The 12045-nt window shown below is 44.1% G+C and overlaps 1 long non-coding RNA gene across 1 annotated transcript; it reads left to right on the forward strand.

Annotated features, from left to right (window-relative positions):
- Positions 1–91: 91 nt before the first annotated feature.
- LOC118673414 lies at positions 92–11789 on the forward strand. Its single transcript, XR_004973361.1, has 3 exons — positions 92–351; positions 9206–9344; positions 11734–11789. It is a non-coding gene; the product is annotated as an uncharacterized LOC118673414 (long non-coding RNA).
- The last annotated feature ends 256 nt before the right edge of the window (positions 11790–12045 follow it).

The following is a 12045-nucleotide window of genomic DNA, read 5'->3' on the forward strand; positions in this document are numbered from 1 at the left end:
TTTCGTGCCTTTGTGCTTGTGAATGTGCCTGGAGTCCTAGCCTCTCATGTTAGAAGGTAACTTTTTTTTAATTTTTATGCCTTTTAGCTCACTTTCAACATAAAACCACACTTAAAAGAAAAAATGACCTTCGTTTGAGAGTCTCAACACCACGCGAATAGGTTTTACAGTTAAAGCCGAACACAAATGTTACCCTCCCGTGGAAGTCCTCCGTCTGGCCGTGAGCACACCCCCACCGGGTACCGGAGCCTTTTTAGTCCTTGTGCAGATATGGAACCCATCCTCAAGGATTTCGACTTGGGAAACAGAATAGCTCTCCTTCTGAAAACACATGTTCTGGGTCCCTCACATGTGAGTATCAGGCAGGGTGGCAGGCCTTGGAGTAACAAAGAAGGAACTGGTTCCTCTCCTCAAACGTGCAGGGGACTTCAGTCATTGAAAGTCAACATTCCCACCTGGTTGTCACCTCACACCACATTCAGAAGGACCCAAACTTGTTCTTACCCCCGTTACTTCATGGAAATACAGCAGATCCTCGAATAACAATTTTTTTTTTTTAATCGTCACCTGAGGTTATTTTTCCATTGCTTTTTAGAGAGAGAGAAAGACAGAAATACTGATGTGAGAGAAACACATTGATTGGTTGCCTCCTGCACGAGGCCTGGCCAGTGCCCGGGCCGGGAGGAGCCTGCAACAGAGGTCTGTGCCCTTTGCCAGAATCGAACCAAGGACCCTTTGGTCCACAGGCCTACGCTCTATCCACTGAGCCAAACTGGCTAGGGCTCAAATAACAATTTGTTCAAAGTCGTTTCATTATGAAATAGGAACTTAGCTCTTGTTTATATCAATTAGCCTATGGAAAAATTGGTTTCATTACACAAAGTGTTGCTTTAAGTCACAAAACCTATTGACAGTGTTGGGTGAGGCCTTAACTGTAAATGGTTCCAGAGACCTTGGATCCACACATCCATCCAATCAGCAAGTTCTGTTGTCTGTGACTTCAAGCTGTATCTTGAATCCACATATCTCCATTCCCAGTTGCTACCACTTTATTCCAAACCCCCATCAGCTCTCACCTGGACTATTTATAATAGTTTCCTCATCTACACAAAATAAGACAAAGATGCTAATTGACCATACCTTCACTATGCCCTAAGCCATGCCCACCAGCCAATCAGAGTGACTGTATGCAAATTAACCCAACCAAGATGGCAGCCTTCAGCCACGGAGCTGGAGCAAGCAGGAGGCTTGGTTGCCCGGACAATGGAGGAAGCCAAGCTTCCCACCAGCCCTGAGCTGGCTGAGGCCTCCACTCATGGCAACAAAGTTTCAATTATAGAAGACAAATAAATCCCAGATACCTGCTTCCAGCCAGCCTCCACTGGGAACTTGGGTGGCTGGGGGTTGTGGCCAGCCTGCAAACAGCCACCAGCCCCTCACCCAGGCTGGCCAGGCACTCCTATATAATAAAAGGGTAATATGCAAATTGACCCTAACAGCAGAACGACTGGGATTGACTGGTCACTATGACACACACTGACCACCAGGGAGCAGATGCTCAATGCAGGAACTGCCCCCTGGTGGTCAGTGCACTCCCACAGGGGGAGCTCTGCTCAGCCACAAGCCAGACTGATGGCTGCCAGCACAGCGGTAATGGTGGGAACCTCTCCCGCCTCCTCAGCAGCACTAAGGATGTCTGACTGCAGCTTAGGCCTGTTCCCTGTTGGCAAGTGGACATCCCCCGAGGGCTGCCGGGCTGCCAGAGGGATGTCTGACTGCCAGCTTAGGTTCATTCACCCGGGGACCGAGCCTAAGCCAGCAGGTGGTTATCCCCCGAGGGGGCCCAGACTGTGAGAGGGCACATGCCAGGCTGAGGGACCCCCCCGAGTGCACAAATTTGTGTGCACAGGGCCTCTAGTGTCCTCTTATAACCCACTAGAAGCCCGATGTATGAAATTCGTGCAAGAGTAGTCCTTCCTTCCCCCGGCTTCCCTCATAGCCTGGGCTTCGTCTGGAAGGTCATCTGGAAGGACATCCAGTCTAATTAGTATATTACACTTTTATTATTATAGAATCGGATGCTCCAAAATAGTTATAGTGAAAGATAGAGCATGTCATTTCCTTTTTATATCCCCCCTCCACACACACACACCCTAATGGCTTTTAACAAATCTATACTAATAATAGAGGAATACTCAAATTGTCCAGGACCTCATCACGTACCGACCAATCAGGACAGGGGCGGGGCCCCAGCAGAGGGCTCTCAGCATGCCTGCGCTGAGGGTCCAAAGGGCGTGGAGAAGAAGGGAGAGCAGATAGACAGGGGAATCAGGCCAGGAGGGGAGAGCAGATAGGCAGATAGGGGGATCAGGCCAAGAGGGAAGTGCAGATAGGCATTTAGGGGTTCAGGCCAGGAAGGGAGAGCAGATAGGCAGTTGGGGGATCAGGCCAGGAGGGGAGCACAGATAGGCAGGGTGATCAGGCCAGGAGGGGAGGGCAGTTAGGGAGATCAAGCTGGCAGGGGGGAGCAGTTAGGGGAATCAGGCCAGGAAGAGAGGGCAGTTAGGGGGATCAAGCCGGCAGGGGGTAGCAGGCAGTTAGGGCGATCAGATCAGGAGGGGAGTGCAGTTAGGGGGATCAGGCCAGCAGGGGAGAGCAATTAGGCAGTTAAGGCCATCAGGCAGGCAGGCAGGTGAGTGGTTAGGAGCCACTGGTTCTGGATTGTGAGAGGGATCCCAGATTGGAGAGGGTTCAGGCTGGGTTGAGCGACTCCCTTCCCCCTCCCCCCCCCCCCCCCGTGCATGAATTTCATGCACCGGGCCTCTAGTTAGAAATAAAATCCAAACTTTCCTTCAAGGCCCCATGTGGTCTAGACCCGTGGTCAGCAAACTGCGGCTCGCGAGCTACATGTGGCTCTTTGGCCCCTTGAGTGTGGCTCTTCCTAAGCCTTAGGAGTACCCTAATTAAGTTAATAACAATGTACCTACCTATATAGTTTAAGTTTAAAAAATTTGGCTCTCAAAAGAAATTTCAATCGTTGTACTGTTGATATTTGGCTCTGTTGCTAATGAGTTTGCCGACCACTGGGCTAGACCTTGCCCTTTGCTCCTGCGTGGCTCACTGCATTCCATCCACAAAGGCGGGAAACTTCAGGCCTGGTCTCCATGCCTGCTGGTCCCTCAGCCTCTTGTTTTCCAGGCTTTTGTGCAGCTCATTATAAAGGTCTTGGCTCAAATGTCACCTCACTTGGGCCCTTTGCAGAGCCCTCAATTTTAGGTGGTTCCCCCAAACCCAGCCAGCAATACTTATTACTTTGCCCTGTTCGGTTTTCTAAAGAGTACTTTATCGTGAACAGCAGTCTTGTTTATTTTTCACTTGCCCACACATCACTATAAAGTTCATAAAAGCAAGGTTTTGTTTTCACCGTGTTATCCCAGCACCTAGAACAGTGCCTGGCACATACTAAGCATTGCATAAAGGGCTAAAAATATGTTTTTTAAATGCTTGTAAGTCTCATTAGACGATATTTCTTTTCAACACAATTTTCAACAAATTAAAGTTTGCAATAAATCCACAGTTCCATCATTGGAACATAATTATTTTCATGTTTTGTACTTTACATATGATTCTCATCTTAACCTGCTTGTCTTCATAATCATAACATGTTTAATTTTTGAAGAGGCTAGATTTATTTTTTAGCTTTGTTGAAATTTTCCCATAGGGCAAATTCTATCCTACCAGATTCAAATAAGTTAATGACTATACCTCATTTTGAATGCTGCTGTAAAAATATATATATGCAGCATTAAGTTTCAGAAGAAAAATCTTACTAGGGGTTATGGGAGATTCTTTTTTCTTGTTTTAAATTCCAATTTTAATAGCTAGCAAACCTGTTTACTAATGTATGTATTAGCACAGTGTATGCTTTATATGCTGGTTAAACCATGGTTAGACCATGTGACACATAACTTACAGGCTCCTGCGTTCAACCTCCAACATGTGAAGTAGCTTTAGGAAATAGTTTCTAGGTTACAGAAAGTGGATTACTTAGGTGATGACACGTTTGTCATTTGGAAAAAGTTGACTTTCTCATCTCTGTCTTCATCGCTCTTACTTGATGTGGTTTACTTATTTAGCCAGGAGGAAAGGTAGAGAGTAAAAACTAAACTGTAGAGTTTACATTTATCTTGAGTTAGAATGGTTGTGGAATAATAAAGAGCTAATATGCTAATTAGACTGAACAGCCGAACAACAGACCGAACAGTCGAACAACCGTCCGGATGACCTTCAGACAAAGCTGGGGCTGCGAGGGCTGGCCAAGGCAGCCAGCTGCGAGGGCCGAGCCCCTTGCACAAATTTCGTGCATCGGGCCTCTAGTTAGTTTATAATTTTTAATTTATGTTGCCTGTTGGGGTCTAGTTTTTTAAGTAACATAATTATTTTTTATCTTGAGTGTTAATTATACATATTCATTGTAGAAAATTTAAAACAATGCAGAAAAACTAGAAAACACCCATGGATCTGAAATGGTTAAGATTTTAAGAGAGGACATTCTCATCTCATTTCTGTACATTCCTGCCAGACTGTCTTATTATTCTTTGTGCGTACATGTTTACATATATTAGAATTGGGATAGTATTTTGGGACCTTTTTGTTTAATTTTAAAGTATTATAAACATTTTTTATGGTTTTTAAATAATCTCTAAGAATCATTTGCAGATCCTATGCAGTAAAGGTACCCACATCCATTAAGTGTCCTCAATCATGTCCTCAATTGCTGGACATATTCTCCCCTTTATTTTGCTATTATTTCAGTTACATAACAGTTTCTCTTAATAGGTTATGGCGTTTGAAACTGTACAATGTTTTCTGTTGGTTGTGTTTACATATTCTCCCATTTGGAAAGAGCAATGATCTTTGTTGGCTGACATGACTTACCATATTTTTCCATGTATAAGACGCCCCCCACTTTTCCAACCCAAAATTAAGAAATCAATATTTTAAACATTTTGCTGGTTTTCCTCTTAAGGCCTTCTTCTTTTTTGGCACCTTAAGAAGTTGTTCTTGTTGTTTTCTCCCTTCTCTGACCACACACTCAGTGGGAGGAGGTCCAAATGGTCTCTCTGCAGCTGTTTTCATGCTCTTTTGCATAGCTGATTGCTACATGCAGTTTGAATTTTGCAGAGTAAGACAGTTGCTTACCGGGATTTATCTATTTTTTGACATCTTTATATGCTGAGAATGCTCCGGTTCCTGTTGCATCTGCACCCTCTCCAATTGCGGCATCAGCTGATGTCAGTAACAATAAGGTTCATGATTGGAGGAAGCCTGTTTGACAAGGTATGCACCCGCATGGCTCCCTCCTCTGCTAACTTCCGTGTATAAGATGCCCCTCGATTTTCAATCTAATGACTTTAGAAAAAAATAGCGTCTTATACATGGAAAAATATGGTAACATTCCTACACAGTGTGTTACTATTTTGCTTTATAGAAGTTTTGAAAATCATTGTAGAAAATTTTTGACCTCATATGAACCACCTGACATTGGAACAGACTTTCTTTTCATAAATGCTGCCAAAGACACAGTACTATTAATCAACATACAGGTTACAAAATCAAGGCTGTTCAAGTCCAACCTCTGTTTTAGCTCATTCTTAATTGTGCCTTTTTTTTTTTAGTATCAAACATATTTGTCATACAAATAAAGTAATAAAAAATATCTCATAAGAATATGGTGGTGTTAGAATAATTTGTTGATTAAAAACTATTATATTTTCAGATAATATGGAGCCTTGACTAAGTGAATTTAAATTATTTGTAGTTAGTTTTAAGTATTCTTGTACTTTAATGCTATTCAATGAAAATTGGGGTGGGTGATGAAGGTAAGAAGTCCCTTTGTTGTGTCTTCTCTGCAGAGTTTATTAGTAACTAGAGGCCCAGTGCATGAGTTCATGCATGGGTGGGGTCCTTCGGCCTGGCTGGCAATAGGGGCCATCTCGCCCAGTCCCGATCAGAGCCGATGGGGGCCGGCAGGCCGGGTAGGGCCTGCGGGAGGGCTCCAGGGAGTGTCCGGCCCTCTGGCCCAGTCCCGATCGGCTGGACCCCGGCAGCAAGCTAACCTACCGGTTGGAGCGTCTGCCACCTGGTGGTCAGTGTGTATCATAGCGACGGGTCCAGCAGTTGACCGAATGGTCAACTGATTGTTTGGACACTTAACGTATTATGCTTTTATTATATAGGACTAGAGGCCCAGTGCATGAAATTTGTGCACAGTTGTGGGGGGTCGGGTCTCTCAGCCTGGCCTGCACCCTCTCCAAACCGGGACCCATGCCTGCCTGATCGCCCCTAACCACCTCTGCCTGCCAGTCTGATCCTCCTAACTGCTCTCCCCTGTCAGCCTGATTGCCCTAACTGCTCTCCCCTGCCGGCCTGATCCCCCTAACTGCTCAACCCTGCTGGCCTGATCCCCCTAACTACTCTCCCCTGCCAGCTTAATTGCCCTTAACCACCTCGGCCTCGACCCCTGCCACCGTGGCTTTGTCCGGAAGGACATCAGAAGGATGTCTGGAAGATGTCTGGTTTAATTAGCATATTACCCTTTTATTAGTATAGACTAGAGGCCTGGTGCATGAAATTCGTGCATGGGGGTGGGGGTGGGAGGGTCCCTTAGCCCGGCCTGCAATGACGCAAGCATTCTGCACCCGGACTGGCCAGAGGCCCTCCACAGCCAGGCACAGAACGATTGCCTTGTTGCCACAGCAACAAAGCAAGCATTCTGCCAGGCCGTTCACACTGCCCACTCTCAGTGGCCGTCCCCCTGGGACTGGGGGATTCCAGTGGGGCTGAGAGGACTGGGCACCGCCATCTTGTGGCTATGGATGCCACCATCTTTTTGACAGAGTGATAATTAATTTGCATATTATCCTTTTATTAGATAGGATTATTATATAGCATTGGCTAGAGCAGCGTTTCTCAACCTGTGGGTCGCGACCCCTTTGGCGGTCGAACGCCCCTTTCACAGGGGTCGCCTAAGACCATCCTGCATATCAGATATTTACATTATGATTCATAACAGTAGCAACATTACAGTTATGAAGTAGCAACGAAAATAATTTTATGGTTGGGTCACAACATGAGGAACTGCATTTAAAGGGCCAGAAGGTTGAGAACCACTGGCTAGAGAAATGTACCCAAGTTTTATTAAAGAAGTCTTAGGTTCAACAATAAAGATAAATAAAAATGAAGTCATGATAAAAAAAAAAAAAGGCTGAAATACTGGAAAAATGAAATAACTAAGAGAAAACATTATATTTAAAGACTATATTATTACTTTTTAGATGTATGATATACTTTTTCTCTGAAAAGCAGTCATTTTTTTAAATTGAGAGAAGTAAGGGTACTTTGGTGCCAAAATGAAACATACTTAACATAACTTACTCTCTTGTTGGAATGGATTTTTTCTAAGTTTAGCTTTGAGGCAGATAACCATCAGAATTGCTTTTACTCACATTCACTCGGTTATTCTATAAATAGACAATAAAGCTTTTTACATAAAAAGCTTCTTAGAATTTGCTCCTGACCACCAGGAAAGGGCCAGGGGCTGTGTATGTGAAAACGGGATGTTGAACAGGCCGGTGGGAAATGGTGTCCTCTTCAGTCACCTTGTGCTGTTGCCGGGTGCCTATTCCTGCAATGTGTGGGCCATGTAAGTTGTTGAGAAAGGGCCTAGCATTACGATCCTAAGGTGGCTAACTTTTCACAGGCAAAATACTTGATTCTGAGGGTCACATACTGTGCCTCTCACCCAGGAACTGTATTTTGAGTTGATTGAAAAGGAAAATTGGTTATAATACAAGTGAATAGGAGATTGAGCACAAATTCACTACCACTACCAGAAACTACCCTTTTAAGTGCCCATATGCATGTTGATTGGCTAAGAACATCATCTTTTATTATGAAAAGAGTAGCACCTATGTTTGTTATTTCACACAAAAATGAACTGTGAATGATTTTTAAAAATAGTTGTTAGATTCAAACCACAGAAATGGAAAATAAGTCAATTTCTGTCTGAGGTCTTCCTTGAGAAATTGTACTATAGAATTACTCTATATACTCTACAGGGAGAGGCAAAAGTAGGTTTACAATTTTTCATATGGAAAATAATACAATAATTAATAAATAATGATATAAGAATAAACTGTTTCACATACAACTGTATATGTTATATATATACTAGAGGCCTGGTGCATGAAATTTGTGCATGGGTAGGGTCCCTAGGCCTGGCCTGCGATCAGGGCCAATCTTCCCCTGCTGCCAGCTGCCAAGAGGTTGGCCGGCAGGCTCCGATTGGGTGATAGGGGCCTGCAGGCTGGGGGCAGCTCCTGCGTTGAGCATCTGCCCCCTGGTGGTCAGTGCACATCATAGCCGACTGGTCGTTCCACCGTCCAGTTGATTTGCATATTATAATGTATATATTTGAAACTTAGGTGCCGTTGTTAAGCTAGACAATATCCCAAAGGTGTTGCTGATGCAAAATAAAAATCATCTGAGTTTTTTTAAAAGCTAGCTTTCCTTTTCTAGTGATTTCTATTCTTATTAATAACTACTTTGTCTTTACAGACTGTGAATTTATTTGATGATGTGATGTATGAGTTAACCAGCCAAGCCAGAGAGCTATCAAGCCAAAACTTAGACATCCAGAGCACCCTACGGAATATTTTACAAGTAACTCAAATGTCTTAAAAAAGAGAGATAGGGAGCTCAAAGAGTGCGGGAATTTTTATACTGATATTAGTTAACCTTGTATTCTTTATGTGATGGCCTAGTACTGCAATTATGTTTATGGAATTAAATATATGAATACAGAAACATAATTTCTGAGTTTTTAATATAATTTTGTCCTGAGTAAACAACTAAACTCTTAAAGGAATACGAGTAATTGGGAAAGCATGCCCTACCTATAATTTCAAAGCATATGGGCAGAGTGCTGCCATATTTTTTGATGTGTGGATTAGAATTCCAACTTTTTTTTTTAACCAAATGGCTAGCTGGTTGTTCCAGTATTTGTAGTTCTGATAGACTGAAGTTCTGTGAACAGAGGTACAGAATGTCCATTTTGTTCACTGCTCTATCCTAGTGCCCAGTCTGACAGTTTTTAGATGCACAAAAAGTATATTCTGAATGAAACATATGTCCTTATTTCCAGATAATGTGCAGGTCGTAGGAGCTCTTACAGGATGTGTTCAGCATGTCCATGTCACGCAGGAGTCCATCATTCTAGCAAATATCCAGAGTCTCCCTCCTCGGTCCTGCATGTAATCAGAAGTACCTTCCTACATTGTAAGGTGAGTAATGGGTCTGGGTACACTTTCAATGGCCTAGAATCCATGGGCAAAGGGGCTGAGTACAACAGTATTTGTACATAAGATTTTACATTTCAGCCTATATTGTTGGGATAGACTTTGCCATAGAATTAAAAGCACGTATGTAAATACTTTAAAGTGAGTGATTATAAGGAGTGATAAAAAGTGGGTGTTAGCCTTTTGTTGTTGTTTTTTTATCCAGTTTCCTCTCCATAAAGAAAGAAGTGATAGAATTACGTTGAGTCACAGGAATCCTGAACTAGTTCTGTCCTGACGTTCTAGATGAATTCCTTAATGATAAGGTGTTGTGCAGGGCCATTCGCCTGTTAGTTCATCTCTGTGTTCCCAGGCAGCTTCAAAGCACAACAGCTGGCCTGGGGTTGGTGGGTCACAGGCGGTGTTGATGCTGCTATTTGTTGGGTGATTGAACGTGGTTAGTTAGTTAAAGCTTCTCTGTGGTGATAGGGTGCCACACTGCCATCTCTCCGTCAGTCCTGTACTTGCAGGGTTGTGGGGGTTAGCTCATTTGATGCGGGCTGGTATCTCTTGAAGTACACTGTATTTAGTGGGTGTTCCCTGCACATTTATGTAATGGATGCAGATGTGAGTCAGTGAAAAGCATTAATGATGCTCTCCGATAGCATGAGTGAAAGTGAATTTGGCTTTTGAGCTTTTTATGATGTGCCTTTCCTCTCATTTTTATTTATTTGAGCAGAATAGTGACTCTGTCTCTTCTGGGCGCTTACCCCTCGTTCAGACCTTCTCCGAGCTCCTTCCACGGAGGCCTGCTCTGCCCAGCAGTGGCTGGGAACCGCTGCGGACGGTCTCATGGCCTGGAGCTGTGAGAGCGATGGCATTTTAGACTGGGCCCTGGTGAGCGAAGAAACTGACTCCTTAACCCATGCTGTGCACTGGCCCTGCACTGCACGTCAGCTGTTCTTAACCCCCCGTTGTTTCTAATGAGTCATGGTATCTTTTTTTAATGTATTTTTATTGATTTCAGAGAGGAAAGGAGAGGGAGGGAGAGATAGAAACATCAACGATGAGAGAGAATCATTGATCGGCTGCCTCTTGCACGCCCCACACTGGGGATCAAGCCCACAACCCAGGCATGTGCCCTTGACCAGAATCGAACCCAGGACCCTTTAGTCTACAGACTGATGCTCCATCCACTGAGTTAAACCAGCCAGGGCATGATTCATGGTATCTTATATGTAAAAAAAATCTACCAGAGAGAAACATCAATCAGTTGCCTCCCATATGTGCTCGACCTGGAATCAAACCTGCAACCTAGCTATGTGCCCTGACCGGGAATTAAACCCACCACCTTCCATGACTGAGCAGGCCAGGGCCCAGGTAAATTTTTAATCTCAAATTTTGGAATTTAAAATTGGCCTTAACATTAGATTTGTATATTCAGTTCATGTTCGTAGTAGGTAATTTTCCCACAATGATTAACAAAGAGAGGTATGCAGCTTTATACCTTCTGAAGTAGTTCAGATTCGGAGACGGTGGCTTTCAGTTTCTAAACCATAACTCATAGTATGAAATGTAGTTTGCATTCCTCCTCAGAGCACATATGATTACATGTGTATGTGTATGTTCGTCAATGCGTATATGTGCACCACATTTATTAATTACACATGAAATAAAACCCATGTACATGGGATATAATTGGTTATATTTGGTTGATTTTTAAAGGATTGACTTTACTCACTAATAGGTTATGACCCAGTTTGGAAAGCAATCAGGGCAAAGATTGCATTCATCACGCAGTGAGAAGAGAATAAATTGTTTCTGTGAAGCGTATTAGGTACCTTTTATTCTGTAACAAACCATGCCAAAATCTATTGGATTAAAGCAACCACTGTTTTATTTATTCTGCGAGTCAGCAGTTTGGCTGGGCTCAGCTGGGACAGCCATCTCTGTTCCACGTGGCAGGAAGGGCTCACTCGTGTGTGTGGTCAGTGAGCCCGCTCACATGTGGCTGTGGGAAGAGCCAGAAGTACCCAGCCAGCTGTGTGTAGCGTATCATCCAGCAGGCGAGCTGGGCACTGTCACCTGGCGGGGCCTCAGGGTTTCTAAGAGCAGCAAGAGAGGGCCTGCCCCAATACGTAGGCTCTTTTCAAGTCTCTGCTTGCCGTACATTTATTATGGTCCCGTTGGCCAAAGCAAATCGTACGGCTCAGCCCAGAGTCTGTGTGGAAGGGGACTGCCCAGGAGTGTGGACACGGAGAGGGAAGTTACTGTGGCATTTTTGTAAATAAATTGCCACAGACAGGGTAGAAGCCTTACATGAGAACTGTGCAAATTAGTTCTAATTCTTCCTTGATAGGGTTTCTTTCCTTATGTTCATTTTGTTATTTTAAAGTAGAAATATGGACAATCCACCTCCAGGAGAACCAAGATGGCGGCATAGGTTAACGCCGGAGTTTGCTGCTTTGAACAACTACTTCAAAAGTGAAACTAAAAGACGGAACAAACATCACCCAGAACCACAGGAATGCTGGCTGAGTGGAAGTCCTACAACTAGGAGGAAAGAGAAACGCATACGGACACTCAGAGGAGGCGCAGTGCTGAAGTCAAATTCTGAGGTGCGGAGTGCGCGGAGCAGGCTGGCGGCGGAGGGCGCGGTTGGCGTTTTCAATCGGGAGGAAGTCGCAGACTCTGAGCTCCAGATACG

The sequence above is a fragment of the Myotis myotis genome, unplaced genomic scaffold, assembly GCF_014108235.1.
Source record: "Myotis myotis isolate mMyoMyo1 unplaced genomic scaffold, mMyoMyo1.p scaffold_m19_p_18, whole genome shotgun sequence".
Lineage (NCBI taxonomy): Eukaryota > Metazoa > Chordata > Mammalia > Chiroptera > Vespertilionidae > Myotis > Myotis myotis.